The following is a 23,973-nucleotide window of genomic DNA, read 5'->3' as shown; positions in this document are numbered from 1 at the left end:
AGGGAAGCGACTTTCTTCTAGCGACTTTCCGTCCAGACTGCCCTAAGATTTTGTTCTAATATAACTTTCCTCCACTTTTTGTTATCCTCCTTGCTACTTCCTTCTTGGGGTGGTTGCTGCTTTCCTTGCCACACTCATGCTTTCCACATCTCAAACTGGGTCAGGCTAGGTCTTCCTCTATCGGTCTCCATGACGTTGCCTCCAAAGAAATGGAACCTTCGCCCCCATCACGATACCCCTCAGGGAAGCTAGGAACAATGATGAAATGACAGGACGGAGCTCATGGTACCCTTCCACTTAAAACACCTACGAGACCAAAATATATCCTCAGACAGAGGCACCTTTTTCTCTTATCCTAGGCCACCTCTTCATTCATTCATTCATTCATTCATTTATTTATTTATTTATTTATTTATTTTACATGTGGCGGGTGAAGTTACCGAGTTCTGTCAGAGAGATGATATTCATGTGAGGTGAGATGGAGGAAAGACAAAGGCGACCCCCTACTTAAGACCATCCCTCTGATCCGGTCCAAACCAAGTGAGATTTAAGTCTTTGGGGAGAACGTTTGAAATCCATAGGCAAAGCTCCTTCAATTCCTTGTTTGCCGGGTTTTCTCCAAAGCCATACTCTCATACAAATTCTAACTCAACAACCCAAAGTTCCACATAACCTTCAGTCTTAGACTATTTCTCTTCTTTATTTTTTTCTTGGCCCACAAGAAGTTTTGACATAATATACGAACCTGTAGTGGAACGTTCAGTCTGGGGACCTCGAGCTGTTCCTGAAAAGACAGAAAGAAATGAGGAGCCACTTGGGGACTCAGTCGGTGAAGCCTCTGTGTTAAGGCTCTGCTCATGATCTCAGGGTTCTGGGATGAAACCCGGGGTTGGGCTCCGAGCTGGGTGTGGAGACTGTTTCCGATGCTCCCTGCCCCTCTCCCTCTGCCCCTCTTGCTCCGTCCCCACAAAGGGAAAACAACAAAACAAAAACCAAACTAAACAAAACAACAACAACAAAAAAACAAACGAGAGAACAGAATTGGCCTCAGGAAAAAGAAGGGATTTCTGCAAGATGGCTCTGGTCACTGACAAGGCTGGGACAGAAATCCAAGTCATCCAGTCCCTCGGACCGAAACTCATAGGGCATTTTCAGGCAATGCCGCCCCTGCGCATCATGAACCGCCTCTTGTCGTTTTTGTAGCACCCAGGCTTCCTAGTGATGGAAACGTCGTACTTGAGACCAGAGAACCAGAGAAGAGAACATCACGCCAGTACTACCGTGTCCTTCTTCGAATGCTTCACACCATCTCTAGGATACATGTGTTAAGGAGTGTCAGAGAAGGTGGATGTGAGCATTCTCAAAGGTAGTGTCAAGCTTTAATTGACAAGACCTGCCCAGGCCGGGCCAGGCACACTCCACCAACAGACCAATACACATCGCATCTTCTCCCACTGATCACAAGCTCACAGGACGTGGAATGGACACGTCTTGCTCATCGGCATGTGAGGGTCAAGGAGAAAGACTCTTTGACCCTGAACCCAAGAGACTCTCAAGAGGACAAGGATGCAGCAGGATAGGCCCTGATCCTCCCGACCATTTCGGTGCAGATTCCATTTCCCAGGAGAAAGTTCACCTTTGGGGCATTTCACTGATTCTCCTCTGAGCTCCTTCCAATTGGACACAACAACCCTTCAATCAAGGCAGCATGATCCCGTGGGACACAATCAACTCTTCTGCAAAATGGCCCCATCGAAACGGGCTCTGATCCACACAGGGTGAAGGGGAACACGGTGCCTCACCACAGATGGTAGAGGACACACTGCAAATGTCTGGAGCGTATCAGTGGGAAAACACACGTCGAGGGCTTTCCTGATGATGGATGGGGATAACGAGGCAACGGGCTCCCCTTTTCTCTCTCTCTCACTCTCTCTCTCTCTTTCTGTTTGGTGTTTTGGAGATGGGGATCGCAGGGACCCATCTTGAATCTGGGCCCTCAAGTCTCTCGAAACCCGTCACACATTGGAGTCCAATTAATTTTCTAGCTACCACGATGGCGTCAGGATCCCTTGAAGGATCCCTTTCGTTTGTACGGAAACCGACACTATTTGGCCATTCTTGCTGTGCCCGTTCTCGTGTTCTTCAATAGAAATGCCTGCAAGGGCAGCTTCAGGAGGATCCCTGACGTGCTCCCTAACACACATGAGATTTCGGACCGCAGAGCTTGCCCTGTGGGCAAGATACCACACCCCGGAGAAAAATACCCCCGAAAGGTGATTTTAACCTAGGAAGTACTGTGCTTCCGCTTCCTCGAAAGCCTCCAGCTCCTTGGCTAAAATCGAAACTCATGTCCACAGTGGATGATGCTCCCTCCAAAGGTTAGTGGCCATAGAGGGCCTTTGACTGTGTACTTCCTGGGTCTCACACTAGGCGGCACTAGCACAGGGCGTCTGTGCGCAGGTCCCATAAGGGAAGGGTATGTCCTTCCCCCTCCACGAGATGGCGGAGGCGTGCGAAGCCTTCCGCGAGGGTCGGACAGCTGGGAAGGAGAACAGAAGGGATTCCACTTCCTTCGTTTTCAGCCTCGACAGCATACCTACCCTGATGCACTTCCTTCCCTTCAGTCACGGATGCTCTCTTAGAATAAACTCCCGCTGCCCACAGAATTCCTACAGAACCTCTCGCTGTGCCCTTCTGAGACTCTGACTTTTGGAGAAGAGGCGAAATGCACTTGAAGACCTCACATCGTTATGTCCCAGAAATCCCCCTGTGACTTACACAAGCCTTGGCCTCGGAAAGACATTCTCAACTCACTCCCACCTGCCTTTCAGTGCTTGGGACTCCAGGGGTCTCACCGCATGGCCATCCCCTGCTCCCACTCCAAACTGACACCAACTCTCTACCAGGAGCTTTGGTGGAGCACAACACACGGGGTTGCCCTCTGCTTTCAAAGCACTTGCCGTACAGTGGCTCGTGGAACAGCCTCACGCACGTGTTCCTGTCTGGCCTCAGCTCTCACTTGGAGCCAGACGGGCAAAGTATGACCCCATGCCCATCCAGACTCAGGCTCAGCGGTCCAGAGGCAGGAATCTGGCGATTCAGACCACACGCCGCTCCGCTATCCATCACGTCTGCGCGGAGGCCCGAGAAACACTGCCCAGAAGAAGCCCACACAAACCAGGACAAGAGGACGGGCACTACCAACTGACTAGGAACCCCGCCCTCAGAAGCCACCGGCAGCTTCCCGCCCGTCAGGAAGAAGATGCTTTCCACCTTCTATTTCCATACCTGCGCTGTCTCCCAAGGTTGTGCCTGGGCCAGCTGAACCTCCACCTGTCTTCTCACTCCCTGCGGCTGTTGTGAAGCCCTCTGTACCTTCTGCGGTCCCTGACACAACAACGGGGAAACGTGTTACTTCGAGACGGGCAGGATTCTGCATATCCCTCTTCCCGGACAGGACCGAAGTCAGGCTTCCCACACCCCAGCAGCTTTCAAGGACTCCTAGGGTGTCTGCAGCTACATAGCTACTATCCGTCCCACACCACCCACAGCTCAATCGTGAGTTCGCCCTGTGTCACGTTCAATGCCACCACATAGGTGCTCAAGGGCCAATCCTGACTTGTCTGATTTCCCTGCGCTTGGCGCTCCTGGGCTAGGCTCCATGGGCGTGCTGTGTTCTTTACCTCCTCTGGTGGCTGCAGTCAGGCTGCCGGTTCCTCCTGAAAAGAGACAGCACACTCCACATTACCCTGGGCAGAAATCAGTGCATTTGCTCTGACAGAAGCCCTCCCCGGCAGGCGCGATGAGGGCTCCCGCTGTGCAGTCGGGGCTCAGGGGCCTGCTCCGTGTCACCCAGGTAGTGGGCCGCAGATCCAGGAGCCGAACCCTGCCAGCCTCACCCTGGACTTTCGACTCTCACGCTGTTCCCCAGGGCACGTGTGCTAAGGGAGCCATGTTCGACGGTTTCCAATCGGCCCTAGGGGGAGGCTCTCTTTGGGAAAGGGCCGTACACGTCCAGAAAGGACATCTGACACAGCAAACCCAAAGAAACCATCAGCTTTTCCTCAACAGAGGGAAAAGCCCCGCGTCAAATTGCTACTCCCCTCGTAGCGTAGCATGGACCAGGAGCGAAAGCTTCCGGGTGGCACTCCTCTGTGGACCAAACCCTGAGGGGCCCTGCTCCAAGCCCCTCTCCCTACGACCGCCTGCCTGCCTCAAGGCCTAGCTGATGCCCCTGTCATCGTGCCCCAAGAACGCTGGCCCCGATTTGGGAACCTAGACACTAAACGCTCAGTCCCCTCGCCCTTCAGCAAATTCCCGAGTCTAACTCGAAGCACAACAAGTTGCGGATGTTGGGCTGCTGCAGATTCCATCTTTTCCCCTACCAAAGGCTCATGTGCTGGCCACGTTCTGCCCAGAAGTATCTGCCCCCTAAATCTGACGGCAGGACATCTGCGAGGCCAACACAAAGGTAGCTAAACATCATTGGGCCGTGGGTCCACAGATCAACACACAAAGGCAAGTCCCCCTGGGTGTACTAAAGAGAGGATGCCTCGTGGTCCGGGACGGACTTTTGGTTCCTGCCGAAAGCGACCGGAACTCCTGAGGGCTTTTAAGGAGTGGAGAGACAGGGTGGCAAGCTGAATTTGGGGAAGTCCCCTGTGGTGGGTTCCCGACTGAGGGTTTGTCGGGGGGACCGGACCCGGCGAAAGCCTGCAAATGGTCCCAAGTGTGACAGGCTTCGCGGCCTTCGACTGCTTCTTCCCACCATTTGCTGGGCTCCTCTAGCACAGTGTCGGATTCTAGGCACGGGGGCCGCGACACTGGCATTTCTGCAAAGTTCCCTGGAGAGGGGAGATGCTGTTGGTCTGGGAACCACTCTTTGAACAGCTCTGGCTTCGAGGAAGGTGAGCTACGTAGGACGACTGCAGCTATTAGGTGGCACACGTGGACCAGCTGAGCGAGGCCACGGGCAGGCGGGACCGCGAGCAGAGGAAACTGGACTGCCGTTTCAAGTTACTGCCTCGCTCCCGACGGGGCAGCGTGAACACACGACTGTTGGCTTTGACTCCAAATCAGCTCTACCTGCGCAACGGCCCTCACGTTTCTGTTCTTGAAACCCACGGTACCACCAGTGCCGTCCAGGGCGCACAAGGACCAGCACGCCGTCATCGGGTTCTCACAGATGCATGCCCTATCGCACAGATCCCACCACTGTGGAGCCGTGCCAGAGGAGGCCAGAAGGGCTTTCGCGGTTCTAATCTGGTCTCTACCTCTCCTGAGACCTTTCATTGCTTGCTTCCTTCTGGGAGGCAAGACGCCCATTGGCCACGCTCTCAATGGGATTTGAGTCCCATCGTTTAGCTTCAGGCATCATTTGAAAGTTGATGTCATGGACATCAAAGAAGTGCCATCGACCAGGGCAATCGCTCCTTTTGACATGTTACTGAAGTTCATCCCAACGCCATCAGCTCCCTTGGCACCCCTCCTATCCAAGACTCTCCAAGGGGTCCTGGCGTGAAATCCAGGACGACTGGGACAGGGACGCTATGGAAGACATGGCCTTTCAATCGCTTCTTGGTCTCGCCTCCTCTGAAGCCTGTGTCCCTTGGGCCTTTCTCTTCAGGGTCAAGAGAACGACCGCAACGACCACAGCATCAAGAGCAAGCACAAAAGACGGAAAAACCTGCTGAAAACGGGGGTACGTGCTATCACCAGTCGAGGTAACCGGCCAGATGTCTGTTAGTCTGGACGCTATTGTACTGAGCAGCACCGCCTGAAACCAGGTGCTTAGGCGTCCAAGGGCTCCGTTGTTGGGAACTGGCTTTACCTGGTATGGGGCCATGGCCGGTGGTGAAGGCGGGGCCCACTCCAGGGCTGCCTAGGCTGCCAGCATTGACGGTCGTGGAAACTGGACGTCCAGCAACACCTGAGAAAACCGGAGAATGAACTTGTCATTTCAAACACACTTGCCCTTGACTCCCAAAGGGGAATGTACCTCTCCCGCCAGTTCCCCCCAGAGAAAAGGGAAGCGACTTTCTTCTAGCGACTTTCCGTCCAGACTGCCCTAAGATTTTGTTCTAATATAACTTTCCTCCACTTTTTGTTATCCTCCTTGCTACTTCCTTCTTGGGGTGGTTGCTGCTTTCCTTGCCACACTCATGCTTTCCACATCTCAAACTGGGTCAGGCTAGGTCTTCCTCTATCGGTCTCCACGACGTTGCCTCCAAAGAAATGGAACCTTCGCCCCCATCACGATACCCCTCAGGGAAGCTAGGAACAATGATGAAATGACAGGACGGAGCTCATGGTACCCTTCCACTTAAAACACCTACGAGACCAAAATATATCCTCAGACAGAGGCACCTTTTTCTCTTATCCTAGGCCACCTCTTCATTTATTTATTTATTTATTTATTTATTTATTTATTTATTTTACATGTGGCGGGTGAAGTTACCGAGTTCTGTCAGAGAGATGATATTCATGTGAGGTGAGATGGAGGAAAGACAAAGGCGACCCCCTACTTAAGACCATCCCTCTGATCCGGTCCAAACCAAGTGAGATTTAAGTCTTTGGGGACAATGTTTGAAATCCATAGGCAAAGCTCCTTCAATTCCTTGTTTGCCGGGTTTTCTCCAAAGCCATACTCTCATACAAATTCTAACTCAACAACCCAAAGTTCCACATAACCTTCAGTCTTAGACTATTTCTCTTCTTTATTTTTTTCTTGGCCCACAAGAAGTTTTGACATAATATACGAACCTGTAGTGGAACGTTCAGTCTGGGGACCTCGAGCTGTTCCTGAAAAGACAGAAAGAAATGAGGAGCCACTTGGGGACTCAGTCGGTGAAGCCTCTGTGTTAAGGCTCTGCTCATGATCTCAGGGTTCTGGGATGAAACCCGGGGTTGGGCTCCGAGCTGGGTGTGGAGACTGTTTCCGATGCTCCCTGCCCCTCTCCCTCTGCCCCTCTTGCTCCGTCCCCACAAAGGGAAAACAACAAAACAAAAACCAAACTAAACAAAACAACAACAAAACAAAACAAACGAGAGAACAGAATTGGCCTCAGGAAAAAGAAGGGATTTCTGCAAGATGGCTCTGGTCACTGACAAGGCTGGGACAGAAATCCAAGTCATCCAGTCCCTCGGACCGAAACTCATAGGGCATTTTCAGGCAATGCCGCCCCTGCGCATCATGAACCGCCTCTTGTCGTTTTTGTAGCACCCAGGCTTCCTAGTGATGGAAACGTCGTACTTGAGACCAGAGAACCAGAGAAGAGAACATCACGCCAGTACTACCGTGTCCTTCTTCGAATGCTTCACACCATCTCTAGGATACATGTGTTAAGGAGTGTCAGAGAAGGTGGATGTGAGCATTCTCAAAGGTAGTGTCAAGCTTTAATTGACAAGACCTGCCCAGGCCGGGCCAGGCACACTCCACCAACAGACCAATACACATCGCATCTTCTCCCACTGATCACAAGCTCACAGGACGTGGAATGGACACGTCTTGCTCATCGGCATGTGAGGGTCAAGGAGAAAGACTCTTTGACCCTGAACCCAAGAGACTCTCAAGAGGACAAGGATGCAGCAGGATAGGCCCTGATCCTCCCGACCATTTCGGTGCAGATTCCATTTCCCAGGAGAAAGTTCACCTTTGGGGCATTTCACTGATTCTCCTCTGAGCTCCTTCCAATTGGACACAACAACCCTTCAATCAAGGCAGCATGATCCCGTGGGACACAATCAACTCTTCTGCAAAATGGCCCCATCGAAACGGGCTCTGATCCACACAGGGTGAAGGGGAACACGGTGCCTCACCACAGATGGTAGAGGACACACTGCAAATGTCTGGAGCGTATCAGTGGGAAAACACACGTCGAGGGCTTTCCTGATGATGGATGGGGATAACGAGGCAACGGGCTCCCCTTTTCTCTCTCTCTCACTCTCTCTCTCTCTTTCTGTTTGGTGTTTTGGAGATGGGGATCGCAGGGACCCATCTTGAATCTGGGCCCTCAAGTCTCTCGAAACCCGTCACACATTGGAGTCCAATTAATTTTCTAGCTACCACGATGGTGTCAGGATCCCTTGAAGGATCCCTTTCGTTTGTACGGAAACCGACACTATTTGGCCATTCTTGCTGTGCACGTTCTCGTGTTCTTCAATAGAAATGCCTGCAAGGGCAGCTTCAGGAGGATCCCTGACGTGCTCCCTAACACACATGAGATTTCGGACCGCAGAGCTTGCCCTGTGGGCAAGATACCACACCCCGGAGAAAAATACCCCCGAAAGGTGATTTTAACCTAGGAAGTACTGTGCTTCCGCTTCCTCGAAAGCCTCCAGCTCCTTGGCTAAAATCGAAACTCATGTCCACAGTGGATGATGCTCCCTCCAAAGGTTAGTGGCCATAGAGGGCCTTTGACTGTGTACTTCCTGGGTCTCACACTAGGCGGCACTAGCACAGGGCGTCTGTGCGCAGGTCCCATAAGGGAAGGGTATGTCCTTCCCCCTCCACGAAGGAGAAAACTGATGGCGGAGGCGTGCGAAGCCTTCCGCGAGGGTCGGACAGCTGGGAAGGAGAACAGAAGGGATTCCACTTCCTTCGTTTTCAGCCTCGACAGCATACCTACCCTGATGCACTTCCTTCCCTTCAGTCACGGATGCTCTCTTAGAATAAACTCCCGCTGCCCACAGAATTCCTACAGAACCTCTCGCTGTGCCCTTCTGAGACTCTGACTTTTGGAGAAGAGGCGAAATGCACTTGAAGACCTCACATCGTTATGTCCCAGAAATCCCCCTGTGACTTACACAAGCCTTGGCCTCGGAAAGACATTCTCAACTCACTCCCACCTGCCTTTCAGTGCTTGGGACTCCAGGGGTCTCACCGCATGGCCATCCCCTGCTCCCACTCCAAACTGACACCAACTCTCTACCAGGAGCTTTGGTGGAGCACAACACACGGGGTTGCCCTCTGCTTTCAAAGCACTTGCCGTACAGTGGCTCGTGGAACAGCCTCACGCACGTGTTCCTGTCTGGCCTCAGCTCTCACTTGGAGCCAGACGGGCAAAGTATGACCCCATGCCCATCCAGACTCAGGCTCAGCGGTCCAGAGGCAGGAATCTGGCGATTCAGACCACACGCCGCTCCGCTATCCATCACGTCTGCGCGGAGGCCCGAGAAACACTGCCCAGAAGAAGCCCACACAAACCAGGACAAGAGGACGGGCACTACCAACTGACTAGGAACCCCTCCCTCAGAAGCCACCGGCAGCTTCCCGCCCGTCAGGAAGAAGATGCTTTCCACCTTCTATTTCCATACCTGCGCTGTCTCCCAAGGTTGTGCCTGGGCCAGCTGAACCTCCACCTGTCTTCTCACTCCCTGCGGCTGTTGTGAAGCCCTCTGTACCTTCTGCGGTCCCTGACACAACAACGGGGAAACGTGTTACTTCGAGACGGGCAGGATTCTGCATATCCCTCTTCCCGGACAGGACCGAAGTCAGGCTTCCCACACCCCAGCAGCTTTCAAGGACTCCTAGGGTGTCTGCAGCTACATAGCTACTATCCGTCCCACACCACCCACAGCTCAATCGTGAGTTCGCCCTGTGTCACGTTCAATGCCACCACATAGGTGCTCAAGGGCCAATCCTGACTTGTCTGATTTCCCTGCGCTTGGCGCTCCTGGGCTAGGCTCCATGGGCGTGCTGTGTTCTTTACCTCCTCTGGTGGCTGCAGTCAGGCTGCCGGTTCCTCCTGAAAAGAGACAGCACACTCCACATTACCCTGGGCAGAAATCAGTGCATTTGCTCTGACAGAAGCCCTCCCCGGCAGGCGCGATGAGGGCTCCCGCTGTGCAGTCGGGGCTCAGGGGCCTGCTCCGTGTCACCCAGGTAGTGGGCCGCAGATCCAGGAGCCGAACCCTGCCAGCCTCACCCTGGACTTTCGACTCTCACGCTGTTCCCCAGGGCACGTGTGCTAAGGGAGCCATGTTCGACGGTTTCCAATTGGCCCTAGGGGGAGGCTCTCTTTGGGAAAGGGCCGTACACGTCCAGAAAGGACACCTGACACAGCAAACCCAAAGAAACCATCAGCTTTTCCTCAACAGAGGGAAAAGCCCCGCGTCAAATTGCTACTCCCCTCGTAGCGTAGCATGGACCAGGAGCGAAAGCTTCCGGGTGGCACTCCTCTGTGGACCAAACCCTGAGGGGCCCTGCTCCAAGCCCCTCTCCCTACGACCGCCTGCCTGCCTCAAGGTCTAGCTGATGCCCCTGTCATCGTGCCCCAAGAACGCTGGCCCCGATTTGGGAACCTAGACACTAAACGCTCAGTCCCCTCGCCCTTCAGCAAATTCCCGAGTCTAACTCGAAGCACAACAAGTTGCGGATGTTGGGCTGCTGCAGATTCCATCTTTTCCCCTACCAAAGGCTCATGTGCTGGCCACGTTCTGCCCAGAAGTATCTGCCCCCTAAATCTGACGGCAGGACATCTGCGAGGCCAACACAAAGGTAGCTAAACATCATTGGGCCGTGGGTCCACAGATCAACACACAAAGGCAAGTCCCCCTGGGTGTACTAAAGAGAGGATGCCTCGTGGTCCGGGACGGACTTTTGGTTCCTGCCGAAAGCGACCGGAACTCCTGAGGGCTTTTAAGGAGTGGAGAGACAGGGTGGCAAGCTGAATTTGGGGAAGTCCCCTGTGGTGGGTTCCCGACTGAGGGTTTGTCGGGGGGACCGGACCCGGCGAAAGCCTGCAAATGGTCCCAAGTGTGACAGGCTTCGCGGCCTTCGACTGCTTCTTCCCACCATTTGCTGGGCTCCTCTAGCACAGTGTCGGATTCTAGGCACGGGGGCCGCGACACTGGCATTTCTGCAAAGTTCCCTGGAGAGGGGAGATGCTGTTGGTCTGGGAACCACTCTTTGAACAGCTCTGGCTTCGAGGAAGGTGAGCTACGTAGGACGACTGCAGCTATTAGGTGGCACACGTGGACCAGCTGAGCGAGGCAACGGGCAGGCGGGACCGCGAGCAGAGGAAACTGGACTGCCGTTTCAAGTTACTGCCTCGCTCCCGACGGGGCAGCGTGAACACACGACTGTTGGCTTTGACTCCAAATCAGCTCTACCTGCGCAACGGCCCTCACGTTTCTGTTCTTGAAACCCACGGTACCACCAGTGCCGTCCAGGGTGCACAAGGACCAGCACGCCGTCATCGGGTTCTCACAGATGCATGCCCTATCGCACAGATCCCACCACTGTGGAGCCGTGCCAGAGGAGGCCAGAAGGGCTTTCGCGGTTCTAATCTGGTCTCTACCTCTCCTGAGACCTTTCATTGCTTGCTTCCTTCTGGGAGGCAAGACGCCCATTGGCCACGCTCTCAATGGGATTTGAGTCCCATCGTTTAGCTTCAGGCATCATTTGAAAGTTGATGTCATGGACATCAAAGAAGTGCCATCGACCAGGGCAATCGCTCCTTTTGACATGTTACTGAAGTTCATCCCAACGCCATCAGCTCCCTTGGCACCCCTCCTATCCAAGACTCTCCAAGGGGTCCTGGCGTGAAATCCAGGACGACTGGGACAGGGACGCTATGGAAGACATGGCCTTTCAATCGCTTCTTGGTCTCGCCTCCTCTGAAGCCTGTGTCCCTTGGGCCTTTCTCTTCAGGGTCAAGAGTACGACCGCAACGACCACAGCATCAAGAGCAAGCACAAAAGACGGAAAAACCTGCTGAAAACGGGGGTACGTGCTATCACCAGTCGAGGTAACCGGCCAGATGTCTGTTAGTCTGGACGCTATTGTACTGAGCAGCACCGCCTGAAACCAGGTGCTTAGGCGTCCAAGGGCTCCGTTGTTGGGAACTGGCTTTACCTGGTATGGGGCCATGGCCGGTGGTGAAGGCGGGGCCCACTCCAGGGCTGCCTAGGCTGCCAGCATTGACGGTCGTGGAAACTGGACGTCCAGCAACACCTGAGAAAACCGGAGAATGAACTTGTCATTTCAAACACACTTGCCCTTGACTCCCAAAGGGGAATGTACCTCTCCCGCCAGTTCCCCCCAGAGAAAAGGGAAGCGACTTTCTTCTAGCGACTTTCCGTCCAGACTGCCCTAAGATTTTGTTCTAATATAACTTTCCTCCACTTTTTGTTATCCTCCTTGCTACTTCCTTCTTGGGGTGGTTGCTGCTTTCCTTGCCACACTCATGCTTTCCACATCTCAAACTGGGTCAGGCTAGGTCTTCCTCTATCGGTCTCCACGACGTTGCCTCCAAAGAAATGGAACCTTCGCCCCCATCACGATACCCCTCAGGGAAGCTAGGAACAATGATGAAATGACAGGACGGAGCTCATGGTACCCTTCCACTTAAAACACCTACGAGACCAAAATATATCCTCAGACAGAGGCACCTTTTTCTCTTATCCTAGGCCACCTCTTCATTTATTTATTTATTTATTTATTTATTTATTTATTTATTTTACATGTGGCGGGTGAAGTTACCGAGTTCTGTCAGAGAGATGATATTCATGTGAGGTGAGATGGAGGAAAGACAAAGGCGACCCCCTACTTAAGACCATCCCTCTGATCTGGTCCAAACCAAGTGAGATTTAAGTCTTTGGGGACAATGTTTGAAATCCATAGGCAAAGCTCCTTCAATTCCTTGTTTGCCGGGTTTTCTCCAAAGCCATACTCTCATACAAATTCTAACTCAACAACCCAAAGTTCCACATAACCTTCAGTCTTAGACTATTTCTCTTCTTTATTTTTTTCTTGGCCCACAAGAAGTTTTGACATAATATACGAACCTGTAGTGGAACGTTCAGTCTGGGGACCTCGAGCTGTTCCTGAAAAGACAGAAAGAAATGAGGAGCCACTTGGGGACTCAGTCGGTGAAGCCTCTGTGTTAAGGCTCTGCTCATGATCTCAGGGTTCTGGGATGAAACCCGGGGTTGGGCTCCGAGCTGGGTGTGGAGACTGTTTCCGATGCTCCCTGCCCCTCTCCCTCTGCCCCTCTTGCTCCGTCCCCACAAAGGGAAAACAACAAAACAAAAACCAAACTAAACAAAACAACAACAAAACAAAACAAACGAGAGAACAGAATTGGCCTCAGGAAAAAGAAGGGATTTCTGCAAGATGGCTCTGGTCACTGACAAGGCTGGGACAGAAATCCAAGTCATCCAGTCCCTCGGACCGAAACTCATAGGGCATTTTCAGGCAATGCCGCCCCTGCGCATCATGAACCGCCTCTTGTCGTTTTTGTAGCACCCAGGCTTCCTAGTGATGGAAACGTCGTACTTGAGACCAGAGAACCAGAGAAGAGAACATCACGCCAGTACTACCGTGTCCTTCTTCGAATGCTTCACACCATCTCTAGGATACATGTGTTAAGGAGTGTCAGAGAAGGTGGATGTGAGCATTCTCAAAGGTAGTGTCAAGCTTTAATTGACAAGACCTGCCCAGGCCGGGCCAGGCACACTCCACCAACAGACCAATACACATCGCATCTTCTCCCACTGATCACAAGCTCACAGGATGTGGAATGGACACGTCTTGCTCATCGGCATGTGAGGGTCAAGGAGAAAGACTCTTTGACCCTGAACCCAAGAGACTCTCAAGAGGACAAGGATGCAGCAGGATAGGCCCTGATCCTCCCGACCATTTCGGTGCAGATTCCATTTCCCAGGAGAAAGTTCACCTTTGGGGCATTTCACTGATTCTCCTCTGAGCTCCTTCCAATTGGACACAACAACCCTTCAATCAAGGCAGCATGATCCCGTGGGACACAATCAACTCTTCTGCAAAATGGCCCCATCGAAACGGGCTCTGATCCACACAGGGTGAAGGGGAACACGGTGCCTCACCACAGATGGTAGAGGACACACTGCAAATGTCTGGAGCGTATCAGTGGGAAAACACACGTCGAGGGCTTTCCTGATGATGGATGGGGATAACGAGGCAACGGGCTCCCCTTTTCTCTCTCTCTCTCTCTCTCTCTCTCTCTTTCTGTTTGGTGTTTTGGAGATGGGGATCGCAGGGACCCATCTTGAATCTGGGCCCTCAAGTCTCTCGAAACCCGTCACACATTGGAGTCCAATTAATTTTCTAGCTACCACGATGGCGTCAGGATCCCTTGAAGGATCCCTTTCGTTTGTACGGAAACCGACACTATTTGGCCATTCTTGCTGTGCACGTTCTCGTGTTCTTCAATAGAAATGCCTGCAAGGGCAGCTTCAGGAGGATCCCTGACGTGCTCCCTAACACACATGAGATTTCGGACCGCAGAGCTTGCCCTGTGGGCAAGATACCACACCCCGGAGAAAAATACCCCCGAAAGGTGATTTTAACCTAGGAAGTACTGTGCTTCCGCTTCCTCGAAAGCCTCCAGCTCCTTGGCTAAAATCGAAACTCATGTCCACAGTGGATGATGCTCCCTCCAAAGGTTAGTGGCCATAGAGGGCCTTTGACTGTGTACTTCCTGGGTCTCACACTAGGCGGCACTAGCACAGGGCGTCTGTGCGCAGGTCCCATAAGGGAAGGGTATGTCCTTCCCCCTCCACGAAGGAGAAAACTGATGGCGGAGGCGTGCGAAGCCTTCCGCGAGGGTCGGACAGCTGGGAAGGAGAACAGAAGGGATTCCACTTCCTTCGTTTTCAGCCTCGACAGCATACCTACCCTGATGCACTTCCTTCCCTTCAGTCACGGATGCTCTCTTAGAATAAACTCCCGCTGCCCACAGAATTCCTACAGAACCTCTCGCTGTGCCCTTCTGAGACTCTGATTTTTGGAGAAGAGGCGAAATGCACTTGAAGACCTCACATCGTTATGTCCCAGAAATCCCCCTGTGACTTACACAAGCCTTGGCCTCGGAAAGACATTCTCAACTCACTCCCACCTGCCTTTCAGTGCTTGGGACTCCAGGGGTCTCACCGCATGGCCATCCCCTGCTCCCACTCCAAACCGACACCAACTCTCTACCAGGAGCTTTGGTGGAGCACAACACACGGGTTGCCCTCTGCTTTCAAAGCACTTGCCGTACAGTGGCTCGTGGAACAGCCTCACGCACGTGTTCCTGTCTGGCCTCAGCTCTCACTTGGAGCCAGACGGGCAAAGTATGACCCCATGCCCATCCAGACTCAGGCTCAGCGGTCCAGAGGCAGGAATCTGGCGATTCAGACCACACGCCGCTCCGCTATCCATCACGTCTGCGCGGAGGCCCGAGAAACACTGCCCAGAAGAAGCCCACACAAACCAGGACAAGAGGACGGGCACTACCAACTGACTAGGAACCCCTCCCTCAGAAGCCACCGGCAGCTTCCCGCCCGTCAGGAAGAAGATGCTTTCCACCTTCTATTTCCATACCTGCGCTGTCTCCCAAGGTTGTGCCTGGGCCAGCTGAACCTCCACCTGTCTTCTCACTCCCTGCGGCTGTTGTGAAGCCCTCTGTACCTTCTGCGGTCCCTGACACAACAACGGGGAAACGTGTTACTTCGAGACGGGCAGGATTCTGCATATCCCTCTTCCCGGACAGGACCGAAGTCAGGCTTCCCACACCCCAGCAGCTTTCAAGGACTCCTAGGGTGTCTGCAGCTACATAGCTACTATCCGTCCCACACCACCCACAGCTCAATCGTGAGTTCGCCCTGTGTCACGTTCAATGCCACCACATAGGTGCTCAAGGGCCAATCCTGACTTGTCTGATTTCCCTGCGCTTGGCGCTCCTGGGCTAGGCTCCATGGGCGTGCTGTGTTCTTTACCTCCTCTGGTGGCTGCAGTCAGGCTGCCGGTTCCTCCTGAAAAGAGACAGCACACTCCACATTACCCTGGGCAGAAATCAGTGCATTTGCTCTGACAGAAGCCCTCCCCGGCAGGCGCGATGAGGGCTCCCGCTGTGCAGTCGGGGCTCAGGGGCCTGCTCCGTGTCACCCAGGTAGTGGGCCGCAGATCCAGGAGCCGAACCCTGCCAGCCTCACCCTGGACTTTCAACTCTCACGCTGTTCCCCAGGGCACGTGTGCTAAGGGAGCCATGTTCGACGGTTTCCAATTGGCCCTAGGGGGAGGCTCTCTTTGGGAAAGGGCCGTACACGTCTAGAAAGGACACCTGACACAGCAAACCCAAAGAAACCATCAGCTTTTCCTCAACAGAGGGAAAAGCCCCGCGTCAAATTGCTACTCCCCTCGTAGCGTAGCATGGACCAGGAGCGAAAGCTTCCGGGTGGCACTCCTCTGTGGACCAAACCCTGAGGGGCCCTGCTCCAAGCCCCTCTCCCTACGACCGCCTGCCTGCCTCAAGGTCTAGCTGATGCCCCTGTCATCGTGCCCCAAGAACGCTGGCCCCGATTTGGGAACCTAGACACTAAACGCTCAGTCCCCTCGCCCTTCAGCAAATTCCCGAGTCTAACTCGAAGCACAACAAGTTGCGGATGTTGGGCTGCTGCAGATTCCATCTTTTCCCCTACCAAAGGCTCATGTGCTGGCCACGTTCTGCCCAGAAGTATCTGCCCCCTAAATCTGACGGCAGGACATCTGCGAGGCCAACACAAAGGTAGCTAAACATCATTGGGCCGTGGGTCCACAGATCAACACACAAAGGCAAGTCCCCCTGGGTGTACTAAAGAGAGGATGCCTCGTGGTCCGGGACGGACTTTTGGTTCCTGCCGAAAGCGACCGGAACTCCTGAGGGCTTTTAAGGAGTGGAGAGACAGGGTGGCAAGCTGAATTTGGGGAAGTCCCCTGTGGTGGGTTCCCGACTGAGGGTTTGTCGGGGGGACCGGACCCGGCGAAAGCCTGCAAATGGTCCCAAGTGTGACAGGCTTCGCGGCCTTCGACTGCTTCTTCCCACCATTTGCTGGGCTCCTCTAGCACAGTGTCGGATTCTAGGCACGGGGGCCGCGACACTGGCATTTCTGCAAAGTTCCCTGGAGAGGGGAGATGCTGTTGGTCTGGGAACCACTCTTTGAACAGCTCTGGCTTCGAGGAAGGTGAGCTACGTAGGACGACTGCAGCTATTAGGTGGCACACGTGGACCAGCTGAGCGAGGCCACGGGCAGGCGGGACCGCGAGCGGAGGAAACTGGACTGCCGTTTCAAGTTACTGCCTCGCTCCCGACGGGGCAGCGTGAACACACGACTGTTGGCTTTGACTCCAAATCAGCTCTACCTGCGCAACGGCCCTCACGTTTCTGTTCTTGAAACCCACGGTACCACCAGTGCCGTCCAGGGCGCACAAGGACCAGCACGCCGTCATCGGGTTCTCACAGATGCATGCCCTATCGCACAGATCCCACCACTGTGGAGCCGTGCCAGAGGAGGCCAGAAGGGCTTTCGCGGTTCTAATCTGGTCTCTACCTCTCCTGAGACCTTTCATTGCTTGCTTCCTTCTGGGAGGCAAGACGCCCATTGGCCACGCTCTCAATGGGATTTGAGTCCCATCGTTTAGCTTCAGGCATCATTTGAAAGTTGATGTCATGGACATCAAAGAAGTGCCATCGACCAGGGCAATCGCTCCTTTTGACATGTTACTGAAGTTCATCCCAACGCCATCAGCTCCCTTGGCACCCCTCCTATCCAAGACTCTCCAAGGGGTCCTGGCGTGAAATCCAGGACGACTGGGACAGGGACGCTATGGAAGACATGGCCTTTCAATCGCTTCTTGGTCTCGCCTCCTCTGAAGCCTGTGTCCCTTGGGCCTTTCTCTTCAGGGTCAAGAGAACGACCGCAACGACCACAGCATCAAGAGCAAGCACAAAAGACGGAAAAACCTGCTGAAAACGGGGGTACGTGCTATCACCAGTCGAGGTAACCGGCCAGATGTCTGTTAGTCTGGACGCTATTGTACTGAGCAGCACCGCCTGAAACCAGGTGCTTAGGCGTCCAAGGGCTCCGTTGTTGGGAACTGGCTTTACCTGGTATGGGGCCATGGCCGGTGGTGAAGGCGGGGCCCACTCCAGGGCTGCCTAGGCTGCCAGCATTGACGGTCGTGGAAACTGGACGTCCAGCAACACCTGAGAAAACCGGAGAATGAACTTGTCATTTCAAACACACTTGCCCTTGACTCCCAAAGGGGAATGTACCTCTCCCGCCAGTTCCCCCCAGAGAAAAGGGAAGCGACTTTCTTCTAGCGACTTTCCGTCCAGACTGCCCTAAGATTTTGTTCTAATATAACTTTCCTCCACTTTTTGTTATCCTCCTTGCTACTTCCTTCTTGGGGTGGTTGCTGCTTTCCTTGCCACACTCATGCTTTCCACATCTCAAACTGGGTCAGGCTAGGTCTTCCTCTATCGGTCTCCATGACGTTGCCTCCAAAGAAATGGAACCTTCGCCCCCATCATGATACCCCTCAGGGAAGCTAGGAACAATGATGAAATGACAGGACGGAGCTCATGGTACCCTTCCACTTAAAACACCTACGAGACCAAAATATATCCTCAGACAGAGGCACCTTTTTCTCTTATCCTAGGCCACCTCTTCATTTATTTATTTATTTATTTATTTATTTATTTATTTATTTAAGTTATTTATTTTACATGTGGCGGGTGAAGTTACCGAGTTCTGTCAGAGAGATGATATTCATGTGAGGTGAGATGGAGGAAAGACAAAGGCGACCCCCTACTTAAGACCGTCCCTCTGATCTGGTCCAAACCAAGTGAGATTTAAGTCTTTGGGGAGAACGTTTGAAATCCATAGGCAAAGCTCCTTCAATTCCTTGTTTGCCGGGTTTTCTCCAAAGCCATACTCTCATACAAATTCTTACTCAACAACCCAAAGTTCCACATAACCTTCAGTCTTAGACTATTTCTCTTCTTTATTTTTTCTTGGCCCACAAGAAGTTTTGACATAATATACTAACCTGTAGTGGAACGTTCAGTCTGGAGACCTCGAGATGTTCCTGAAAAGACAGAAAGAAATGAGGAGCCACTTGGGGACTCAGTCGGTTAAGCCTCTGTGTTAAGGCTCTGCTCATGATCTCAGGGTTCTGGGATGAAACCCGGGGTTGGGCTCCGAGCTGGGTGTGGAGACTGTTTCCGATGCTCCCTGCCCCTCTCCCTCTGCCCCTCTTGCTCCGTCCCCACAAAGGGAAAACAACAAAACAAAAACCAAACTAAACAAAACAACAACAACAAAAAAACAAACGAGAGAACAGAATTGGCCTCAGGAAAAAGAAGGGATTTCTGCAAGATGGCTCTGGTCACTGACAAGGCTGGGACAGAAATCCAAGTCATCCAGTCCCTCGGACCGAAACTCATAGGGCATTTTCAGGCAATGCCGCCCCTGCGCATCATGAACCGCCTCTTGTCGTTTTTGTAGCACCCAGGCTTCCTAGTGATGGAAACGTCGTACTTGAGACCAGAGAACCAGAGAAGAGAACATCACGCCAGTACTACCGTGTCCTTCTTCGAATGCTTCACATCATCTCTAGGATACATGTGTTAAGGAGTGTCAGAGAAGGTGGATGTGAGCATTCTCAAAGGTAGTGTCAAGCTTTAATTGACAAGACCTGCCCAGGCCGGGCCAGGCACACTCCACCAACAGACCAATACACATCGCATCTTCTCCCACTGATCACAAGCTCACAGGACGTGGAATGGACACGTCTTGCTCATCGGCATGTGAGGGTCAAGGAGAAAGACTCTTTGACCCTGAACCCAAGAGACTCTCAAGAGAACAAGGATGCAGCAGGATAGGCCCTGATCCTCCCGACCATTTCGGTGCAGATTCCATTTCCCAGGAGAAAGTTCACCTTTGGGGCATTTCACTGATTCTCCTCTGAGCTCCTTCCAATTGGACACAACAACCCTTCAATCAAGGCAGCATGATCCCGTGGGACACAATCAACTCTTCTGCAAAATGGCCCCATCGAAACGGGCTCTGATCCACACAGGGTGAAGGGGAACACGGTGCCTCACCACAGATGGTAGAGGACACACTGCAAATGTCTGGAGCGTATCAGTGGGAAAACACACGTCTAGGGCTTTCCTGATGATGGATGGGGATAACGAGGCAACGGGCTCCCCTTTTCTCTCTCTCTCTCTCTCTCTCTCTCTCTCTTTCTGTTTGGTGTTTTGGAGATGGGGATCGCAGGGACCCATCTTGAATCTGGGCCCTCAAGTCTCTCGAAACCCGTCACACATTGGAGTCCAATTAATTTTCTAGCTACTACGATGGCGTCAGGATCCCTTGAAGGATCCCTTTCGTTTGTACGGAAACCGACACTATTTGGCCATTCTTGCTGTGCACGTTCTCGTGTTCTTCAATAGAAATGCCTGCAAGGGCAGCTTCAGGAGGATCCCTGACGTGCTCCCTAACACACATGAGATTTCGGACCGCAGAGCTTGCCCTGTGGGCAAGATACCACACCCCGGAGAAAAATACCCCCGAAAGGTGATTTTAACCTAGGAAGTACTGTGCTTCCGCTTCCTCGAAAGCCTCCAGCTCCTTGGCTAAAATCGAAACTCATGTCCACAGTGGATGATGCTCCCTCCAAAGGTTAGTGGCCATAGAGGGCCTTTGACTGTGTACTTCCTGGGTCTCACACTAGGCGGCACTAGCACAGGGCGTCTGTGCGCAGGTCCCATAAGGGAAGGGTATGTCCTTCCCCCTCCACGAAGGAGAAAACTGATGGCGGAGGCGTGCGAAGCCTTCCGCGAGGGTCGGACAGCTGGGAAGGAGAACAGAAGGGATTCCACTTCCTTCGTTTTCAGCCTCGACAGCATACCTACCCTGATGCACTTCCTTCCCTTCAGTCACGGATGCTCTCTTAGAATAAACTCCCGCTGCCCACAGAATTCCTACAGAACCTCTCGCTGTGCCCTTCTGAGACTCTGACTTTTGGAGAAGAGGCGAAATGCACTTGAAGACCTCACATCGTTATGTCCCAGAAATCCCCCTGTGACTTACACAAGCCTTGGCCTCGGAAAGACATTCTCAACTCACTCCCACCTGCCTTTCAGTGCTTGGGACTCCAGGGGTCTCACCGCATGGCCATCCCCTGCTCCCACTCCAAACCGACACCAACTCTCTACCAGGAGCTTTGGTGGAGCACAACACACGGGTTGCCCTCTGCTTTCAAAGCACTTGCCGTACAGTGGCTCGTGGAACAGCCTCACGCACGTGTTCCTGTCTGGCCTCAGCTCTCACTTGGAGCCAGACGGGCAAAGTATGACCCCATGCCCATCCAGACTCAGGCTCAGCGGTCCAGAGGCAGGAATCTGGCGATTCAGACCACACGCCGCTTCGCTATCCATCACGTCTGCGCGGAGGCCCGAGAAACACTGCCCAGAAGAAGCCCACACAAACCAGGACAAGAGGACGGGCACTACCAACTGACTAGGAACCCCTCCCTCAGAAGCCACCGGCAGCTTCCCGCCCGTCAGGAAGAAGATGCTTTCCACCTTCTATTTCCATACCTGCGCTGTCTCCCAAGGTTGTGCCTGGGCCAGCTGAACCTCCACCTGTCTTCTCACTCCCTGCGGCTGTTGTGAAGCCCTCTGTACCTTCTGCGGTCCCTGACACAACAACGGGGAAACGTGTTACTTCGAGACGGGCAGGATTCTGCATATCCCTCTTCCCGGACAGGACCGAAGTCTGGCTTCCCACACCCCAGCAGCTTTCAAGGACTCCTAGGGTGTCTGCAGCTACATAGCTACTATCCGTCCCACACCACCCACAGCTCAATCGTGAGTTCGCCCTGCGTCACGTTCAATGCCACCACATAGGTGCTCAAGGGCCAATCCTGACTTGTCTGATTTCCCTGCGCTTGGCGCTCCTGGGCTCGGCTCCATGGGCGTGCTGTGTTCTTTACCTCCTCTGGTGGCTGCAGTCAGGCTGCCGGTTCCTCCTGAAAAGAGACAGCACACTCCACATTACCCTGGGCAGAAATCAGTGCATTTGCTCTGACAGAAGCCCTCCCCGGCAGGCGCTATTAGGGGTCCCACTCTGTAATCAGGGCTCCTGCACCTGCCCAAGTTTGGTCGTCCAGTTTCATACTGATGAATTCTAAAGTGTACCACTGGTGATGTCATGATAATTACTGTTTCTATGTTTTGGGAATACCTGAGTAAATTTATTTAAAGTACACAATTTGTGGCACAGTTGGACTATTGTAGTGTGTTCAAATTTTTCTTTTATCTCAACCTGAGAAAAATCTCAGAGAGCCTTTGTGATATTTGTTTTTGTAATGATCATTTTATTAGCATAAATTTTTGTTTTTGTGGAAATACAAAGTGAAAAACAATGCTGATTTCTCTTAGAAACTTCCTTTTTCTTCTGATTGTGTGACTCTGGAAAAATTATTTAAACTCTTTCATGTCTTTTTCTGTTTTATGGTGACGTTTGAGAAGGTTCCCAAGAATAATATTACTCAATGAGAGGATTGTTTAGTTTTATTGTAATATTGAATTTCAAAAAATATGTAATGACTCAAATGCAGGAAACCCTTCATAGAAGGTATTACCTCTATCTTGTAATGTAGTAGTAATATGGCATATTACCAAATTATTAATGTTATACTTATAGAACATGAAACATCTGCTGGAACTTCAGTGAAATAAATAGAACACTAGGATTCTGTAAGGCTAAACACAAAATGTCTTAAATAATACTTCATGTTTGGGGCAGAGGAATCATCTGGGAATCTTCTTAAAATTCATCTCTACATTTACTTTAGGATTTTTAAAATAATATGGTGGAGATAATTTGTGAGATTTTTGTAGTGTTTTATGGTTAATTAAAAATTTTACATCTTAAATGTCATCAGTTGCTCACAAAACCTCTTTAGGTAATCTACTCCTGACCTTCTGTTTTAGATAAACATTTTGTTTGCTATACTGCAAAGTGTTGGCTTATAAAATTGCCTAATATTATGTTCAAAACTGAATTCTTGGGGAAAGAAAAGCAATGAAAGGAATTCTATGTATTAACTGGAAAAAAATCATGCCACTTTTCTTAGTTCTGGGTGTCTAGTGTGATAGAGTATGCAGATGACATTTTTACCTTGAAATAGTTACCAAAATTTGTTGTGGCTCATGCACAACTGCACAATTTATCAAATTAATAGTCAAGAGTAGCTTTATTTCTTTAAACCACAAGGAATGCAAGCTAGTGCAGCCACTTTTAAAAACAGCATGGAGGAAAACAGCATGGAGGTTCCTCAACTACTGGGTATTTACCCTAAAGATATAAATGTAGTGATCTGAAGGGGTGCATGCAACTTAATGTTTATAGCAGCAATGTCCACAACAGCCAAACTATGGAAAGAACCTAGATGTCCATCAATAGGTGAATGGATAAAGAAGATGTGGGGTATATATACAATAGAATACTATGCAGCCCTCAAAAGTAATGAAACCTTGCCATTTGCAATGACATGGACAGAACTAGAGGGTATTAAGCTTAGCAAAATAAGTCAATCAGAGAAAGACAATTATCATATGATCTCCCTGATATGAGGAATTTGAGAGGCAGAGTGTGCAGGGTTGGGGTGTAAGGAAGGAAAAAATGAAACAAGATGGGATCGGGAGGGAGACAAACCATAAGAGACTCTTAATCTCACAAAACAAACTGAGGGTTGCTGGTGGGAGGAGAGGTATGGAGAGGGTGGTTGGGTTATGGACATTGGGGAGGGTATGTGCTATAGTGAGTGCTGTGAAGTGTGTAAGCCTGACAGTTTACAGATCTGTATCCCTGGGGCACATAATACATTATATGTTAATAAAAAAATAAAAATAAAAAAATACATTAAACCACAATTTTCAAAAGTTTTAATAACTGACAAAATGATTATAACTAAAAGAAAGCTATGAAACAATGAAATTAATCTTCTTGGAAACAGAACCAGACTGAGAATTAGCAATTCAGTCCATTGCTTATAGCTGAAATAATATGCAGCCAGGAAATTATTCTGCAGTATATAAGAAACAATGCAGAAGAACTATTGGGATGAAATTGTTACCAGGCTTTGGCAAGTAAATTTACAATTACAGAAGAGGGAAAAAT

At 51.6% G+C, this 23,973-nt stretch overlaps 3 long non-coding RNA genes across 3 annotated transcripts; all 3 read right to left on the bottom strand.

Moving 5' to 3' along the window:
- Nucleotides 1–3,299: 3,299 nt before the first annotated feature.
- LOC123945979 lies at nucleotides 3,300–5,926 on the bottom strand. The gene is made up of 3 exons (XR_006819548.1): nucleotides 5,831–5,926; nucleotides 3,684–3,719; nucleotides 3,300–3,387 (listed from the first exon to the last, which is right to left on the bottom strand). It is a non-coding gene; the product is annotated as an uncharacterized LOC123945979 (long non-coding RNA).
- Nucleotides 5,927–9,326: 3,400 nt separating this feature from the next.
- Nucleotides 9,327–11,953, bottom strand: LOC123945992. The gene is made up of 3 exons (XR_006819560.1): nucleotides 11,858–11,953; nucleotides 9,711–9,746; nucleotides 9,327–9,414 (listed from the first exon to the last, which is right to left on the bottom strand). It is a non-coding gene; the product is annotated as an uncharacterized LOC123945992 (long non-coding RNA).
- A 3,401-nt stretch (nucleotides 11,954–15,354) lies between these two features.
- LOC123945947 lies at nucleotides 15,355–17,981 on the bottom strand. Its single transcript, XR_006819537.1, has 3 exons — nucleotides 17,886–17,981; nucleotides 15,739–15,774; nucleotides 15,355–15,442 (listed from the first exon to the last, which is right to left on the bottom strand). It is a non-coding gene; the product is annotated as an uncharacterized LOC123945947 (long non-coding RNA).
- Between the last annotated feature and the right edge of the window lie 5,992 nt (nucleotides 17,982–23,973).

This window comes from Meles meles, chromosome 7, assembly GCF_922984935.1.
Source record: "Meles meles chromosome 7, mMelMel3.1 paternal haplotype, whole genome shotgun sequence".
In the NCBI taxonomy this organism is placed as follows: domain Eukaryota; kingdom Metazoa; phylum Chordata; class Mammalia; order Carnivora; family Mustelidae; genus Meles; species Meles meles.
Note: the sequence above shows the minus strand (reverse complement) of the source record. Positions and strands in the feature narration are given on the sequence as shown.